This window comes from Cornus florida, unplaced genomic scaffold (genome assembly GCF_030987335.1).
Source record: "Cornus florida cultivar Cherokee Brave unplaced genomic scaffold, ASM3098733v1 CherokeeBrave_3.0.0_Hap2_Chr04, whole genome shotgun sequence".
Classification (NCBI taxonomy): domain Eukaryota; kingdom Viridiplantae; phylum Streptophyta; class Magnoliopsida; order Cornales; family Cornaceae; genus Cornus; species Cornus florida.
In genome coordinates, this window is record NW_026775574.1 from 72,909,245 (window position 1) to 72,929,344 (window position 20,100).

Sequence of the window (20,100 nt, forward strand, 5' to 3'; positions counted from 1 at the left end):
AGAGTACTGTTGGGATTCATATGCCCTGGTATAGCAAATTTCTATTTGGATTATAGTGACATATGTTCCTAACGTTTCTGAAATATTTATGCTTTATACAATTGGTAAATTCAATGTATTATGTTTCGATTTATTATAGAATTGATAGTGTCCATTTAATTACAAAAGATATTTATATATATGTATGTGATGGTGAACAATGCATGGTATATAAATAGTAATCATAAATTGTTCATAGTCGGTAATTATGGATGGACTCATAATTAATTAAGATTTGAACTGGATTCGCGTTAGGTAGAGATATATTGCGAGAGCCATCGTATGCAATTGCTTCCTATCACCGTCATGGCATTTGACTCTTAAACATGAGAAAAGTATAGACTCTTGTATTAATTAATAATTACTTTGATTTGTTCGGCGGATTCTTCGGGATTCTTAAACTGACACTTTGGGTAGTTATGTAATTAATAGTTAGAGGGTTATATTTTCAATATTTGTATCATTGCTACTTGTATTTATTTTGTATTGATTATGGTTGATCACAAAGTAAATTCGAAGGCCTTCGTGTATTTTTAGACAAAATGATTTATTATATATTTATTTATTTAAATTATTATTTTTGTCAAACAAATGTTTTATAGTGATCGAGTCAGAAATAATCAAAGGTATCAAAATAAATATATTAATTAAGTAGTCGGATTGATGGCTTTATCTATCCGATAACTAATTATGCATAGAGGGGTCAAAGTGCGATATTGACTTATATGTTATTTATTATTTAATTGGAGTTCAATTAATTTCTTTTAGCGGAGTAGAAATTTATTTATGAATTAATTGAATTGGGTCCATGGACCGGGCCAATTATTAATTCATTATAGCCAATAAAATAATAGGCCTAATGAATTCTCACTCATAGCCCAATTTGATATTGGAATCATATTAGATTTGAGACATGTGAATTAGAGATTGAGAATGATTTGTTGTTTCCTTTTCTTTATCTTTTTGTTACCTATAAATATACATGGTCTATGTATATTTTGGGGTGTGATTTTTGGAAGAAGGAAAAAGGAATATATTTTCTCTCTTTAGAAAATTAGGGTTTATGTTCTCATCTAATGGAGGCTCCCACAAACCTAATTTTCCAAGGTCATTCATGAAGGCTTATGACTGATTCCTAAAGGCAAAATAATTACCAAGAAGATGGAGATCCAAGGAGAAGGCATCTTGCTAAGGGATTTACAATAAGTGAGAACATTCACTTTAGAGGAAAGTTTTAAAGGTTTACTCAGACCTTTGATGTAAGTATTCAATCCATTAATTGAATAATACATCATATTTTTATTTTTGCATAAAACTTGTCTCTATGTATTGAATCAAGATATATGAATTAAAATCCCTCGAAAAGTTTTTAAAACTAACACGTTTCCCAACAGTGGTATCAGAGCATAGTTTGATTCATTACTAGAGATCATGATTTTCTGAAAATCATAGATCATGGATCCAAAATTATATTCATATATATTTTTATTGATGTATGTTGATGTATGATTTTATATATTGATATATAATGATGTATGTATAATTGTGAATGGATGATGATGTGTGTTTGGGCCATGAATAAAGCTTATAGGTATATTGAATGTAATTTTATCTTTGAATGAATGTAAGTAAGGCTTTGATTTAGCCGTTTGAAAGTTCAATGATGTAATTTAATTTTTTCCATTGTATTTCAAATTGTAAATATTTTTAAAGCCATGTAATCTTCATCAAAGGATGCTATGAAGCTTCAAGAAAGTCCGAAAGGGTTAAATTATGTTTCAGTAATTTTCTGAATTTTTCTGGAATTTTTTGAGGTTTAATTTAATTTTCTGGGATTTTTCCATATTTTTCTGAAATTTTTCGGCGTTTTTCCGGTGGCCGGAGCATCGCTGGCAGTAAGAAGAGACGTTGGAGGAGGCTTTACGAAGTGGCTTGCTGGCGCGTGAGGACAAGGATTCCGGCGCGTGAGGAGCACGCACCGGACAAAGGAAGAGTCAACAGATTGCTGACGCGTGAGACGCACGCGCCAGCACAAGGCAACTTCTTCCACACGCGCGTGCAGGCGTGTGGAAGTGCTCCCACGCGCGTGAAGGCGCGTGACAGACTCTCCAGCCTTCTCCCAGCGCGTGCAGGCGCGTGGGAGCGCGTAACACACGCTGGTAACCTCCAGAAGCGCGTGCAGGTGCATCAGATGAGTTTTGAGGCGTCCAATTGTGTCCGGTGGCGCGTATGATTAAGTTACAACCTATTGCAGATGTATAGAAGCCTATGATAGACCCTCACGCATTACTTAGAGCATATAAATGTTAAAAGCTGAATCCATTGGCCATTTAAATTGCTTCTGTCTGTTATTTATTTATTTATCTGATGCATGGAATAGATAATTGTTAATTAATTATTGTTCATGCATTGGATTCATGATATTTAATTAAATGACTTGATTTATATTAATTAAATTATGAAGATAAATTGGATTTGATTGCTAATTAATTTGAGGGCATTTATTGGGAAACGAAAAATTATTTTTTGTAAATTATTTTTAAAGTGTGCCTCAAATTAAATATTAGTGAATCGTTTAAAGTCCAAATATTTTCTAAATTTAATTGGATTAAAATCAAGACGTTTTGTATGCATTATATCATGTAAATGAATAAAATGAAAACCGTAATTATAAATGATTAAAAATTGAGTGGGAGCGGAGATTTTTATACATTGTCCCATGGCCTTCGTTATTAAAACCATTGTAATTAGATCTTCAAAAATAAGGCCCCACGCATGATTTGAAGAGTCTTAATATTATAAGAATAGTTGTCTCATGAAAATTAAAATATTAAATATTCGTTGCAGTTAGATCTTTAAAAATAAGGCCCTACGCATGATTTAAAGAGTCTAGATTATAATGACAAGATATTTAATGTTTTAATTTTCATTAGAGCTTTAATAACGTTATACACTCAATCTAAAATCAATAGTGTTAGCTCCCCAACGGAGTGGTCTATACTAGGTGATTTTAGAAAGGCTAAACATAATCGAGAATCATTTCATATAGATAGACAAGGCATTGTCTTAAGAGATATGGAGATGATGGGATTTGCCCGCCAATAGCAATAATAAACTTCGCCAACCGAATAAGTTATTGGCGTATTGGTTATCCGATTCTTCATGCAGTGGTTAAGGGACCCACATACTATTTTAATGGAAGTGCTCGCCTAATAGTAAATGAATCTCAACAATAGTAATAATGAACTCCTCCAACAGGATAAGTTATTGACATATTGATTGGTTGATTTATTATGCTATAAAGTTGAGGGACCCGCATTAATTAAAAGGGATTGTTCACCAATAATGATAATGATCTTTTGTTCGATTGAGATTTATTATATTTTGTGGTTAACAAACTCATTTTAATTTTAAATATGCATGACAGTATTAATAATTCACATTGCATATTGTATGAATGCATTTATATTCAGATTAATTATGTATAATCCAGTTTATTTGCTTGCTTACATATTCAATGTAACTGGACCTCATTTATAATGACTGGAAAATGAACTTAGATATTTTATTCATAATGTAAGGGTACAAAATGTATTGTATACTCCTATACCTAATTTATTTACTTTAAGATACTTAATGAGATGTTTTGGTAAGATTAGATAGAGTATATGCCTAAGTACTGTGTCAAATTTAAATATTATCAAGATAGCCTGAGGAACTCCAGTTTTGATATCGGATTTTGAAAAATGATTGTTTATTATTTAAAAATTGAACTGGAGGTCAATATGGCTGACTTAAATGGTAAGATTCAAATTGACATGATTATTACCTTGTTACCAAACTGGTTCGGTTTTTAGAGTGAACTAAACAAGGAATTAGTTTGAGTTCACACTCGCTGATATTCTTATAGAATTGGTAACAGATGAAAGGATAATCAAAAGTATAGGCGTTCCTATTAATCTAACCTAGTCTATACTATCTTCTTCTAGGCCCAAGTGGAAGGGCAAAGTAAAGAAGAAGGATGAGAATAGGACTAGACTAGCACAAAACATGGGTATTCAAAAAGGTTAAAGAGAATAAGGTAGTGTATGTTGAGGGCGAAGAAAACTGTTTCTTTTGTCGCTAACTATGACACTCAAGGACGAACTGTCTAAGCAATGACGTGGCATAGGAAAATATATATTTAATCATTGAGCCATGTTATGTGGTTGTATCTATTAATTCCTGATGGATAGATTCTGGAGCCACTAAACATGTTTGTAATTCGTTACAAGGATTTCAGGAATCCAAAAGCCTTGATGATATGGAATATATTTGTACTTGACCTGATGACAAGGTTGTAGCTAAGTCAGTGGGAGTATTACATCTGAAATTAAAGAGTATGAGGATATTAGTATTAGAGAACTATCTTTATGTACAGAAGTAAGACGTTATCTAATTCTTGTTTCACTTTTGGTTTATAAAAACTGGATTGTTATTTAGTAAAACTGGTTTTATAAAATTGAATAGATATGCGATTACTTTTGGTGCATTGAAAGATGGTTAATGTACTATAATCACAAACTCTTAAGATTTGCAGGATGTAGAAACTAATGTTGCATATTCTAGATTGAATGTTAAAAGAAAAATTGTTATTCCTGACTCATTGTATTTTTTGTGTCTATTATTGGGTTGTAATCAATCAAAATGAGATTAAAAGATTGGTCAAAGAATGTTTATTACCTAGTGAGACAGAGGGGCCTAATCCAAACTTGTGAATCCTGTTTTGAAGGATAGATAACTCTAAGGGCTTAATCAGCCAGATGAAATAGACATAAAGGACAATTGAAGTCGGTACACACAGACACGTGTAGTCTTATGAACATCCAAGCAAGTTTACTCACATTTTGGATAAATTTATCTGATGCGACACGAGTCTTAAACTTTTGGTACATTCTGAAAGGGTCAAGACTGATGTGGAGCACATATTAGGTAAACTTATCAAAACAATCCGATCTAATCGTGGATATGAGTATTTCTTGGGATAGTGCAAAGACTATATGGTCAATGAGAGTATGGTGTACCAGGTTTTCCGCAGTTGACGTTAAATGGATTTAGGCGTCAAAAAGGAATAACAGAATTCTGCTTAACATGGTTAGATCTATACATTATCTCTTTCATTTTAGAGTTTAGCTTTGACGATATCAATGCACATTATGAATTGCATTCCATCTTAGTCTGTCTCAAGGATACCGTTGAGCTGTATTTTTGACTAAATCTTAGTTTGAATCATATGCACATATGGGGTAGTCTTGCACATGTGCGCTTGATATGGACAAGTAAGTTAGAAACAGATCATATGCATGATAGATTTGATAGCTACTCTAAAATGTCACTAGGACGGATTATTCTATGATCTCAATGATAAAAGTTGATTGTTTACACTCACTGTTTATCTATAGGAGAATCATATTATGAATCACATACCTAGTAGCATAGTGTTAGAGAATATGATAAGAGTACTAGATGTACCATATATGAACACACTTAGTATAGAGATTTAGAATAATAGATGAATTCCCTATTGATGCGTTAGCATCATCTTGTATACAGATTCCTGCATCGGTACATTGATGTAGTGGGAGGATTATCATCCAATCCGACAGAATCATGTTTTTAGGTGAGACCGTTATAGACATCCCTGTTAAACATGAGTTGGATCCAGTAAGCTACACGGAAGCGTGAAACGATATGGATACAGATCATTTTGGCGAGTTACTATGAAATCAGAGTTGGAATCTATGTATTCTAATAAATTCTAGGATCTTGTAGAACTTTCTAGTAGGGTGATTCCTATGGAAGGCAAGTTAATCTACAAAAAGATACCAGAAGATTTCTTAGTAAATAAATCATGAGTGTACAAGGGAATGTCATTATTTTTTTGTTCTATATATATATTGATAACATCCTACTCATTTAGAATGATGTGGAAGTTTTGTCATTGATAAAGAGCTAGTTGTTCAATTACTTTTAAATGAAGGATTTTCAAGATGTAAGCTATATTCTTAGGATCAAGCTTTTGCAAGATCAGGTTAAAAGGAAAATAGGCTTATCTTAATAATCCAACATTGATAAAGTTTTGACCAGGTTTGGTATGCATAACTCAAAGTATGAGTTCTTACTTGATTGACATGGATTGCTCTCTCCAGTAGGTAGTTTTACAAGATTGACAGAAGAGATTGAGCAAATGAGACTGGAACTATATGCTTTGGCATATAGGAGTCTCATATATGCTATGGTATAAACCAAACAGGACATCCGCTACATAGTAGGGATAGTCAGTAGATATCAGTCCAATCCTGGACTTGATAACTGGTCTATTGTGAAAAATATCATTAAGTACCTAAGGAGAATCAATGATATCATACTCATTTATGGATGTGATGATATGGTCCTAGTCAGGTATGCTAGTTCTGATTTTCAATCAGAAGTAGATACTATGAGGTTCATGACTTAGTGTATGTTCACTTAATGGAAGGGAAATCAGTTAGTAGATTGTTAAGCAGATTTCAACTGCTGACTTAAACCTGCAAGTGGAGTACATTGCAGCCTTAAAAGTGGCAAAGGAAGCCTTTGGGTTTGATCTCACTGATTTAGAGGTTGTGGAGCATACTAGCCTGCCTATCAAGTTATATTGCGATAATAGTGCAGAAGTAGTCCAAACAAATGACCCAAGGTTCCATAAAGGAACAAGGTACACTGAGAGGAAAGTATCATGTCCTACATGATGTTGTCCGACAAGAAAATATGCTCATGGCTAGATCATTGCATTAGAACACAACTTTGTTGATCCATTAACAAAGGTGTTATCGATCAATAGTTTTGATCATCACCTTGATAACATTGGAGTTAAATGCAATTTGAATTAGCTATGAGGACAAGTGGGAGTTGTTGGGATTCATATGCCTTGGCATAGCAAATTCCTATTTGGATTATAGTGACATATGTTCCTAACGTTTCTGAAATATTTATGCTTTATACAATTGGTAAATTCAATGTATTATGTTTCGATTCATTATAAAATTGATAGTGTCCATTTGATTACAAAAGATATTTATATATATGTATGTGATGGTGAACAATGCATGGTATATAAATAGTAATCATAAATTTTTCATAGTCGGTAATTATGGATGGACTCATAATTAATTAAGATTTGAACTGGATCCGCGTTAGGTTGAGATATATTACGAGAGCCGTCGTATGCAATTGCTCCCTATCACCGTCATGGCATTTGACTCTTAAACATGAGAAAAGTATAGACTCTTGTATTAATTAATAATTACTTTGATTTGTTTAGCGGATTCTTCGGGATTCTTAAACCGACACTTTGGGTAGTTATGTAATTAATAGTTAGAGAGTTATATTTTCAATATTTGCATCATTGCTACTTGTATTTATTTTGTATTGATTATGGTTGATCACAAAGTAAATTCGAAGGCCTTCGTGTGTTTTTAGACAAAATGATTTATTATATATTTATTTATTTAAATTATTATTTTTGTCAAACAAATGTTTTATAGTGATCGAGTCAGAAATAATCAAAGGTATCAAAATAAATATATTAATTAAGTAGTCGGATTGATGGCTTTATCTATCCGATAACTAATTATGCATAGAGGGGTCAAAGTGCGATATTGACTTAGAGGTTATTTATTATTTAATTAGAGTTCAATTAATTTCTTTTAGTGGAGTAGAAATTTATTTATGAATTAATTGAATTGGGTTCATGAACCGAGCTAATTATTAATTCATTATAGCCAATAAAATAATAGACCCAATGGATTCTCACTCATAGCCCAACTTGATATTGGAATCATATTAGATTTGAGACATGTGAATTAGAGATTGAGAATGATTTGTTGTTTCCTTTTCTTTATCTTTTTGTTGCCTATAAATATACATGGTCTATGTATATTTTGGGGTGTGATTTTTGGAAGAAGGAAAAAGGAATATATTTTCTCTCTTTAGAAAATTAGGGTTTATGTTCTCATCTAATGGAGGCTCCCACAAGCCTAATTTTTCAAGGTCATTCATGAAGGCTTATGAGTGATTTCTAAAGGCAAAATAATTATCAAGAAGATAGAGATCCAAGGAGAAGGCATCTTGCTAAGGGATTTACAATAAGTGAGAACGTTCACTTTAGAGGAAAGTTTTAAAGGTTTACTCAGACCTTTGATGTAAGTATTCAATCCATTAATTGAATGATACATCATATTTTTATTTTTGCATAAAACTTGTCTCTATGTATTGAATCAAGATCTATGAATTAAAATCCCTCCAAAAGTTTTTAAAACTAACACGTTTCCCAACAAGTACAATATATCTTTCATTTGGCTTGAAAATTTTATTGTAAATACAGATATGAATGCTAGCAGCTTAATGTTGACTGCTTATGTGAATTATGGGAAGAAGATGGATGGGAAAATCCTATACAAGGATACCAGAGAGCAAGGCCACAGAGACAGCTAAAGAGGTCCTTTATTTAGGAACAACATTGTGTTTTACATTTGGTAGGAAATAGTTGTAAACTTAGGTGCAACAACGTTGTGTTGTACATTTGTTAGTGTACTCAAGTGAGCTAACTTACTTTCATTGTTTAATTCACTCTATATAATTCCATTCTCTTTTCTGCAACTGTTTGACTTTGCTAACACCCTGATCCACTCTATTTCCCATCATCATCCAAAGTAATGACTCGCATTATTATTCATATTGTATACTGAGTTATGGAAGGAAAAGAAAAATGAATTTTTTTATTTACAGGGGAGTGAAAAGTCACAATGCACCCAAGTTATCAATAAAAATTACGTGGTACACGCCATTCAGAGTTAAAAGTATGGATTTTCACCTCTCTTTACAGAGAGAGATACGCACACAGACACATATATTATCTCAAACTTCAAATTTTAAAATAACATGACAGGAGAAAACATAGAACATCTTTCTTCTCAAAGACCATCTTAAATACAAACTCTCATCTTGTAAAACAATATCTATATACCACTTCTATTTGCTTTCTTTTTTATTTATTTATTTTATATATAGATAAACTATGGATTCAACACCAATATCAACATAACATGAAGTTCATTATCCTCATCTATGGTAGGCGAAACATTGGTGCCAATAAATATAGCTATTTAAATTTAACAATTAAAGAAAATACAGAAAAGAATTGGCAGAAATATGCTTCAAGAGTTTATTTGGTAATGAAATATATATAATTTTTAAATAGTGTTGCGGGTCTCATGTCACAGTGATATCATAAACTTGCCACCACACGCATATAAATTGAATTATGTCGTTAAATCATTATTGATTTTGTATTTATGGGCTTTAGATTTTGGGGCTCATAGAATCGGAAAAGACAATACACTCCAATCCTCCACGGCTCAAAATTGACTAGTTTAGATTGTATTTCTGGGCTTTAGATTTTGGGCCTCATAGAACGCTAGACATACAATATAGGGTAAAAAAGGAAAATACAATACGCTTCAATCCTCCACGGCTCCACCCCCTTCAATATATACGGAGTATTTCGGTTTGCGCAGCGTGAGAAGAAAGAAAGGGACGAAGAGAAGAAACAAAGTGGGAGGGTTTCGTGACTGGCAAGTCACCTCCTCTTCTCCTTCTCTTTTGATTTTTACATTTCAGTGGAGAATTTCAAGCCATTCTTCTGTACCGTTCTAGGTTGTGAAAATATGTTGCTCGCCTGCTTTGGTTCTAGCAAATAATTTGCCCTTTTTTATTTTTAAAATTTTGATGATAAAATTGTCTCTCTCTTATTATTTCTCTTGAATTTGTGTAAATGTTTCTTCCAGATTGCCACCAAGATGTGTAGACGCGTTAGTGAAGCGGAGTTGATTGCTAAATACAGTAATTCTCTCTCCACCTCGTAATTAATTGTGTTTCAATTTTTACTAATGCCAGTAATTTTGATTTCCTAAATCAGTTGTCTGGCCAATCTATTCTGGTCTTTTTGGTGCTGTTGTTTGTGGGGGTGGCACCCTTGGACTCCTTGTGGGGTATGTTACACTCTGCTCTTTAGATCTCAATGGACTAGTTTAGGTTGCTTTCTATACTGAGCTTATTATTTATTTACTTTTTTTTTTTGAGAAAAAAAAAAAAAACAAAACAAAAAAAAAACAAAAATATGTGGTTGATTTAGGTCTGAGTTCTGTAGAGTTTCTATCTGTTTCTCTTTCAATTAATTTTATATTTTTTGGTCTGCACTTTTTTATTATATATTTTATGACTTTTTGGTTGTTGCAATCCTATAGTAGCACTGTTTTTCTTTGTTTTTACCATCTTTGTTTCCTAATGTTTCATTGTGATTGGCATTGCTTTTAGCAACATCAATTTTTTTTTCTTTTTCTCTTTTTTTTCTTTTTCTTCCTTTTTTCCCCTCTTTAATGGATTGGATTTAATATTTTACTCCTATAATGATATACAATATATTTGGATTTCTTTTGGTTTCACCTTTTATCATCTAAAGGTGCATGTTATGTAATCAATGATATTGTTGCATTTTTCTGTTCTGTTGTGAGTTGTTTTGTAATTTTTGGTTTTCACTTCTAATTTTTCAGTATTGTTGACAACTTGTATTAACACTTTTACTGATATAATGTTTATAATTTGCATATGGCTATATTTAAAGAGTTGTGTTGGGATAATTGTAGAAGTTGGTATAATGTGTCTTACATCTTAATTTTGTTTTGATTGTAGGATGACTAAAGTTGTGGACTGGTTCGAACGGTTTGTCTTCTTCCCTTGAAACTTGAATACCCTTTATCTATTGATCTCACGTTGTATCAAGTGGATAGTTGTAGATGGAACAATTACTTAATTTAATATTCATGCTCCTGGCTAGTGCGCTGTTCATTATAAAATTTTGAAATTATATTATGACTGACCTTTAATTTTTTACTTCCGCTGCGGTTTATATATTCCTAGGTGGCAGCCAACATGTGATGTTATTTTGTATCAGATCATGTGGCCTTAGCACAAGGATTCACTAGCCAACTCATGCAACTTCATCCAAACTTACAATTCCCCTTTCCTACTTGACATATGGAAAGATATATATTCATAAAAGATTTGGTCCACTTAAATTTGGATCTTTGCTCTTCATAATGCTCTATATAGTCATGAAAAATGTGGTCCTTGCATTCTGTTCTGCACTCACCATTCGTTATAGGATACCCTGAATAAAGCCCTATACCAACCTATCATATGCATTTGCCATATTCGGCTTTAAACCAACATAACTGATTTTTTTCTTTCGTCCTCTTCATATATTGCATTGCCTCGTGAGCAATGTCATCATGAAACAAGCGTTTAGGGATAAAAGAACTCAGCTCCCTAATCAGTGAATGCAAGAGAGGCTATAATGGATTAGCCAATACTTTTCATAATGCCTTATACACGACATTACACAAGGAAATGGGACAAAATTGGGTCATCTTATCCAGACCTTTAATATTTGTGCAATTCAAGCTTCTCAATAGGTGACCAGAGTGCAAAAATAGTCAAAGCCCACCACTATGTCCTTACATTATCCCAGTTTGAATGAAATAGTGGAGTAAAACCTTCAGGTCTCGGAGCCTTAAAGGGGCCCATTTCACTATTAGAGAATTCAATCTGTATCTCTAAACACTCCCATAACAACTTTGAATTCATCTCTTGGGTTACCTTACACTGTACCATATCCCAAAAACAAAATCATGAGAGGCCGTAGATGAAGAAAAAAGCTCTGAAATTAGTTTCAGCCTCATACCTCACCTCTTCTTTAGTCTCCACCTAATTACCTGCTGTGTCTTCAATACCTGAAATTGCATTCTTTTTCCTCCGAATCATTGCTTTCTAGTGAATGTACATCGTAGTGTTGTGACCATGCTACAATGAAGCAATGCAGGATTTCTGCTTCCACACATTTCTTCCGCTTTCCACTCCCCAGCAATCTCCCGTTCTATTCTTATTTATTCATGCCTATGAAACTCATCTTCACACAATTTCAGCTTTGACAACTGATCTTGCATCATTGTTATTCTAGCCTGTGAATTCTGGAACTTGCTTTTACTCTGGGTGCGCAATCTGGCATTGTAGGATTACAACCAAAAGTAAATATGGAATTCAAGGATTTACCTAATCAGTCATTAGAGGCATCAGAATCAGAATCAGTCCGCATCATCCCCACCCAAATGGGAGAATCGGACTGGGGATCGGTACTTTTGGGAAAATTCCAAACATGATTGAACCATTGTACGAGTCCTCCCAAACCTGTTGAACAAGTGGATTGAATCCCTTCTATTTCAACCATCTCGTGCCAAATGAAATTGTCTTTTAATCCTAGACAAAGACTCATTGAAATCAAACAGTAGAACTCTATGCTCCAATCCTGCGACTAAAAGGTGATGTAATGCATTGTTAGGAATAGCTCAGGACGACTCAAAAGTACACAGGCCTCTCTCTAATCTCACCATTATTGTATTCCCCTCACCTTTGTTATTGCACCAGGTAAGAAAGGAGCCTGGAACCCAAAATTAGCAACCCGCAACTATAGATCAAAATTTTGAAGCTCCTAAGCATCCAGCTATTCAAAGTATTTGGCTTATTTGCACCCTCCCCCCCCCCCCCTCACGCACACGCGTGAAAGCAAATTAACTACCGTGGCCATACATCACTCTTTACCTCTCCATGTTTACATTGTAAAGCCCGTCTACTTAAATTATCAACAGCTATTCTGAAAGTATGCTCATGAACTGCTCAGGTTTGGCTCATCATGTCAGAAGCTCGGCTAGTTTGTTAGTTAATTAAATGAAGCAAGCTTGAAAACAATTTTCAAGCTCATTTAATGAACAAGCAGTGCCCAAACAATGCCGAGCTTGTCTCTTTAAGCTTGTAAACTAGCTTGTATAAGGCCATTACAGATCTAGTCCATATTTGAAGCACATTATATTGTGTACTTGTGTGATCAAATACAATGCAAGCACAGCCCATGAACATATACCATTGAACTGTTCAACTATTTTCTCCGATTTAGGCAAAATATCAGTGAGTTGATTCCATATATGTGCCCAAGAAATCTGCCTCTCATTACCAAAACCAATTCTAAAAAGAGTTTGTTTCCATACCAGCCTTGCAACTGGACAGAAACAAAGCATGTGAGCAATAGATTGTTCAGCCTCACCACACCTCCTACACACTGCATGTTCCACCATTCGCCTCACTTCGAGGTTAACAAGTACAACAAACCCCTAATGGCAGCATTGCCAGAGAAAAAAGTGAACCTGCCTTGGCACCTTAATTTTCCAGATTCCTTTCTACCATGATGAAAATGCCTGTTGATTAATACTGCCAGCACCTCCTACACTCTGGTCATTCCTTTTGCATTAATTGCATAAATAGCCTTTAAACACTTTTAATAGTGAACATTCCATCTGATGTAAGTTCCCAATGGTTAGAATCTGAGCCACAATTTTTCAGATAGGTAGGTGGAGGATTAAATCAGCATCTCTTCTATTGAAAGCACTAGTGACCGGCTCTTTTCTCCAATTTTTTAGTTGAATGTTCAACCAAATCTGCAACTTTCTGAATTTCACTACTCTTGTATGAAGTTGTGAAAGCAAAATGAGAAGGATCAGGAAGCCAGTTGTCCTTCCAACAATTAATACTTTTATCATTAATGATCCTCCATTTTGTACTTTTGGAAACAATATCTTTAGCAGAGAAGATACTCCTCTAAATCCATGATGTCTTAGATCCACAGGATGAGTCCATAAAATCCACCTTGGGAAAGTTTTTTTTTTGTTTTGTTTGAAAGTCTTAAAAAACAAGGAACTATCACCAAGCTTAAGCCTCCATGCTAACTCGGCTAAGATAGCATTGTTAAATTCTTCCAAATGTTTGAAGCCAAACCCACCAACTGCCTAGTCCTCACAGAATTGATCCCAACTGACCCAACATTCTTCAGATTTATCTTCAGTGTAGTCGACCAAAACTTTATAAGCTTGCTTCTAATCTTCCGACACAGATTCAAGGAAATTTTAGAACACTGAGCGGGCCGAGCGGCTTAAGTAGGAAGAGCAGCTAGGACAGATTTCAACAAAATGTCTTTTTCCTACCTTGGACAACAAATCATCTTTGAGAACCTAGACCTTCGCTTCTATCTTCTCTATAGGAAACTTGGTAAAGAATTCTTATACCTCTTAAACACTGTTGGCGGCCCTAAATATTTGTTTTCCCATCCGCCACTTGAATATGCTACACATCTCAGATTATTTTTCAGTAAAGAACTTGAACTAGAACTTAAATATAATCTAGATATATTATAATTTATCATGACAATGCAAAAAAGACTTCAAAGCAAAGGCTTTTGTCCTATTTGCCCTTCAAAAAGGGAGATCATTATCGCAAAAATAAAAAATAAAAAATTTGTGAAACTGGAGTGACCCCTTTCCGAATTAGGACACCATGTATTTGCCCTTTGTTGACAGCTTGATTTAGTAGAAGTCAAAGACCTTCGATGCACTATAAAAAGAGGTAATGAGAAAATAGGTTACCTTATCTAAGACCTTTTGAGGGATAAATCAAGCTTCCACTATGAGCATAGAGTAGGTAACAGATTTGACACAACACATAATAACTATGACCCATCTCTTTGAGAAACCCATCCTCTCCATAATGCCTTGAATGAAGTCTATTTCCACTATCACAGGCTTTGGCCATGTCCAACTTTAGTTCATGTTCATGTTTCCTTTCCAAACATGTTTCTCGTAATCGAGATATCACTCAATCAATTTTGTGGTTTCTAGGGTTAAAGAAAGTACTTTAAGAATTGTTGGGCACTATAGTTTCTTTCTTGGAGCTTGGGAGCGGCCACGTGTTAGATGAATTATGTGACTTAGTTCATGTTTCCTTTCCAAACATGTTTCTCGTAATTGAAAGTCCTTTGAGAATTGTTTTTAGGCGCTATAGTTTCTTTCTTGGATTTATTTATTTATATTTTCTTTACCTTGGTAAGAAACTCACACACCCGCTTTGTCCCTATGCGGACTTTATCTGTCAACCTTCTACTTTGGAAGGCTAGGAACTACTGCTACACCCACTTAGATTATTTGTCTGTTGCATTGTTATTTTTGAAATATGTATTTCAAACAAAATTTACCTTCTTTGAAATTGTTTTTGTTTTTGTTTTTTATATTACCATTTGTATTGCATGATGTTCTTCTTTATTAATAGAAATAACGTTAAAAGTATTGTGCTCGTGTTATGTCATATCTTAGTTTTTTGTTGGCTGCTAAAATGTCACTACAAATTCTGTTTAGGTTGATATTATGCTTATTGTCTAATTGATGTTAAAAAAGGATTTGTATTTTCTTTTCAGAGATAAATACCTGCAACAGCTGAGCAGAGGATATAATGAGAAAATATAATGATGAGGAAAAAAGGGCTCTATTGAAGGCTCTAAAAGCAAAATATGGATTGTGCAAAACCTTCTACGGGACTCGGTTAAAGATTACTAGCAAATACAACAACTTAAGGTAGTTCACAGTTTGCCTGAGAAACTAATATATCTGTCATTTGACTAGAAGCTTAATGTTGCTGCTTATCTGAAACCAGTACTATGAATGAGAATGCTAACTGCTTAAGGTGGACAGTTCGCGACTTTGCGCGGGAGTTTTACAGTATATATATTTTTCATTTGGCTTGAAAATTTTACGGTAATTATAGATAAAAATGCACACGAATGCTTAATGTCGATGGCTTTTACGTGAATTATGGCAAGAAGATGCATGGGAAATCCGGAAAAGCTGTAGTAGGCTCCATCCCACAAAGGCCTCGAGTTAAAGTATGGATCAGATTCAATTAAGAGAAGAAGAGTGAAGAGTCATTCTTAGGCCCCGTTTGGATTGACTTTTCAAATGTTGCTTTTGGCTTTTTGAGTTTGGAAGTTGTTTTAAGTAGTGTTTGGCTAATTTTTTTAAAGAGCTTTTGAGTCTTGAAAGAGTGTTTTGGAGAAGCTGGTACCCTTAGCTTCTCCAAAACGCTCTTCTAAAAATACACGGGAAGAGTATTGGGAATATTAATGAAATTTTTTAAATGACAAGCATACCCTTTATATTATCTCATAACAAATTATAATTCCAACCGTAGTCTCAAAAAAAACTCACATCGGTGTTCTCTGACAACGTACATATCCCTTCATACTCACAAGAACGATCCATCAAGCATTTAACCGGAGAAAAAAATTGAAGAAGACTATTGCGAGACATAACCAGTGGCTTTACTCCCTCAATCTTTCAATATCATTCGACTTTGGTATTTATTCTCTTGCCTGTTTATTCTTCTTTATTTCCCCTATTTTCTCTAAATATTTTCGAAACTCCCCGATGAACAATCACTAGCTTCCATAGGAATAATCACCATATTTCAACTCTGCATCCAACCGTCACAAATCTTTAATTTTTTTTTCATCTTCAAATTGAATTCCCTTTTGTGCAACAATGGATTCCAGTTATTTACCCAAAAATAAATTTTATTTTATTTTATTTTATTTTTTTTATTTTTTATCAGATTAATTCATCTGCATAGCATTTCTTTTTTTATTAGATTAATTTCAGATTAATTCACCATCATAGATCTTTCCTATATTGCAATCTATCGTTGACCGTAGTAATATTTTTCTTTCTTTGTTTTCATAAATTTCCTTATTATATAATTAAGTTAATATAATTAAGTTTGTAATTATAAGGAAACAACAATATTATTCTAGGAAAGTCATAAGTATAATTAAGTTTGTAACTATAAAGAAACAACAATATTATTCTAGGAAAGTCATAAGCATGAGATTAATTATTTTCTTTTTGGAAGAAAAATTAGAAACCTTCAATATTTTATTATTCTTATTATTATATTTTGGTAGAATCAAAATGTTCAATTACAAAATTTTCTAAATCGTAAATAGTTTTTTTGCAATCTCTTAATTGTTATTCTTATTGTTATTATTAGTATAATTAATTATTATGTTGCATATGGCATGTTGTGGATAAATTTGATTAAACTGAGTGATTTATTTGTATGTCTTTACAAAAAGAGTTACAAAAAAAACAAGTAAAACAATAATTTAAAAATATACTCTATCTAAGGACAAAATAATTATTTTAGTAGTAAAAAAGCTTCCGTAAATATTTTGCCAAACAGATTGAAAAACTCTTCTACCATTAAAAGTTATTCTAAAATATAGTTTCCAAACACTAACAAATAAGCTAAATAGAAGTGATAACTTTTGCTTCTCTTTTTTTTTTCTACATAAAAGAGGAAGCAAAAACTATGCCAAACAAGCCCTTAATCTGATTAAGAGAAAGCAGAGAAGGTTTAAAAATATATATTAGAATACATATTATTAGAAGATTGACTATTGTCAGCATCTATTAATCCCTCAGCTATTATAATTAGATTTGTCTTCAAATGTTAGTTATTAGTTATTACAGTAAGAGACTAATTAAAGTCCTGCTTCGCTCCTACAATTTCCTTGGATTGATCACTTTTGGCGAAAGAGGCCCAAAAATAAAAAAAATAAAAAATAATAATTGGTCCGTGAATGTGGTGGACCAGCACTGGAAACAAATCAAAACTCAAAAACAAGAAGGCATATTCAAATTTGGCACAAAACTCGCCTTCAAAGCCGAGACAGGGCAAAGTAGAAAAACATTGCAGCTAACCAAGAATGTAGTGAAAAAAAATAAAACTGCAACAAAAGAGTATAATGACTAAGGGCCTGTTTGGTATGTATTTTGTTTTTGGTATTTTTGTTTTTATCAGGTAATGTAGCATAAACAATGTGTTTGATAAAAATTATTTTATTTTGTTTTGCCTAAAATACCAATTTGGTGTTTTTATATTTTTTTTCTCACTGTAACGATTGGAATTGTAATTGTAAATTTTTTTCACCAAATGTGTTTCGTATTTTTGCTTCCAAAAATTCGTTGTTAATAAAAACAAGATGCATAGATTTGTTATAACAAGAAGCAAATCAGAAATTTCATTACCAAGATGAATACTACACACAATTCATGTAAAAAAAAAAATCCACTTATACATACATTCATAGACAGCCTCAACCAGCAGGGCCGGACTTAGATATTATGTGGGGGGATAATATTAAAATTTATCAATAATTTCAGGGGGTCAATAATATTTTTTTTTAAGGGTATATATAGGGATGTCAATTTTTACCGCCTCGCCGGGGCCCCGCCCCGTTAATAACGGATATGGAAACACTTATTATACCATTGGGGCGGACATGGATACAAATTTTGTACCCGTCGAGGGTCACGGGGCGGGTAAGGGTTCAATATACATATCCTAGGGGCCCCGCCCCGCCCCGCCCCGCATATAACTATATTTAATATATATATATATATATATATATATATATATATATATATAAGTTATTTTAGCGGCTTACCTAACCCATCTCTTACAATCCTAATTTGGGATGTAAACTTGGTATTAAATTTGCTTTTGTTTTGGTTATGGTGGAAGTTGGAGCTTAGAACTTCTTGTGATTTGGTTGTATTAAATTTTTATTTTTGTTTATTATGTTCTTTGAATTATGTTATGTGCATGTTATTTTTTTTATTTTTGTTAGAATACATAATTTTATTTATGTTGTGTCATTCCTAGGCTTTGCACATTTGAATAGTAGGAGTTTAAGTTCCAAAAAGTGGGAGAAAAAAATTTGTTAGTGGGGCGGGCACGGGGGCACAGTATTTCCTAACGGGGCGGGGTTGGATATGAAAATTCAACCCGTCGCGGGTCTCGGGGCGGGCATGGACTTGACAAAAATTAAAAGGGGCGGGGCGGGATTTAGGGAAACCCGCTCCAAACCCGCCTCGTTGCCATCCCTAGGTATATAATTAAAGAAAACAAATTAATAAAGGTATATTATATTTGTCTGACAACTGCGAAGAGAGAGTAGGAACAGGGCCTTGCCCTGATATTGACAAAATTTTGAGAGGCCCTAGGCGAACTTAAATGTGAGACCTTTTAATTACTGAAATATACACTAACATACATATAAAGTAGTAAAGGATTACCAAGTTTTTAAGGGTCCTAATTTTGAATGGGCTGTGAATTTGTTTAATCGAAGGGCTCTTAAGTTTTTTTATTTCTTATTTGGGCCTATCATTCATGGGAAAGGGCCTAAGTTTTTTCTTTTTATTTTGGCCTATGGTAATGGGCCTAAAATTTTGAGGCCCTCTAAATGTTGAGGCCTAGGCGACCTGGGTAGGAGAAAGAGGAAATAGTACCATGAAACGAAATGGGTGAGCGCCGTCAGCTTTGACACTCCAGTTGGAATTGGTGAGGTTGAGAGAGAGATGATCGGTTGGAGTGAAAATGGTCATTGGAGAAACATTTGCTTGTGAGGAGGACATGGATAAGAGAGCCAGGTAGAGGTATGAGAGATTTAACAGCCCTCTCTTGTGAGGATTAAAATCCTCTCTAGTGTTACAGTGCATCTGTCCTAGTCGGTGAGAAAAATGTTGAGATGCATGTTAAGAAAATGTTCTAACAGTTAGAATCCAAAGCCAAACATACAAAGTTTAATCAAATGATGTAAGACTGTTTATATACAAAGTTGGATCAAATGCATGAAGTTTTGGGGAAATTTGAACAAATGTATAGAGTCTAAAATAAAGTCCTAGTGAATTATGTCAAAAGATTTTTTTCAGATTAACTTTTGAGAGCACAAAATGAGAGGACCACACGAACTATTATACAAACATGGAAGGACCACACAACGTATTTTTATAAAATGAACTTATTTTCTATTTTGGACTACACAACAATCTATATTATTATAATGACCCAAAACAATATTCTATTATAACATAAAAGTCTTAAAATATGAAATAAATATACGGAAAGATCCTTGAACAACTATTTAATATTTTTCTAACTTTTTAATTTTTTCATAATAAATTAAAATTTCACAGTAGATTAATATGGACTTAT

At 33.5% G+C, this 20,100-nt stretch overlaps 1 long non-coding RNA gene across 1 annotated transcript in view; it reads left to right on the top strand.

Moving 5' to 3' along the window:
• LOC132303519 (uncharacterized) overlaps positions 1-16,157 on the top strand; it is a 28,315-nt gene extending 12,158 nt beyond the window's left edge. The window contains exons 4-5 of the long non-coding RNA XR_009481262.1: positions 10,807-10,836; positions 15,467-16,157. This is a non-coding gene — a long non-coding RNA (uncharacterized LOC132303519). The remainder of the gene's footprint in view (positions 1-10,806; positions 10,837-15,466) is intronic.
• The last annotated feature ends 3,943 nt before the right edge of the window (positions 16,158-20,100 follow it).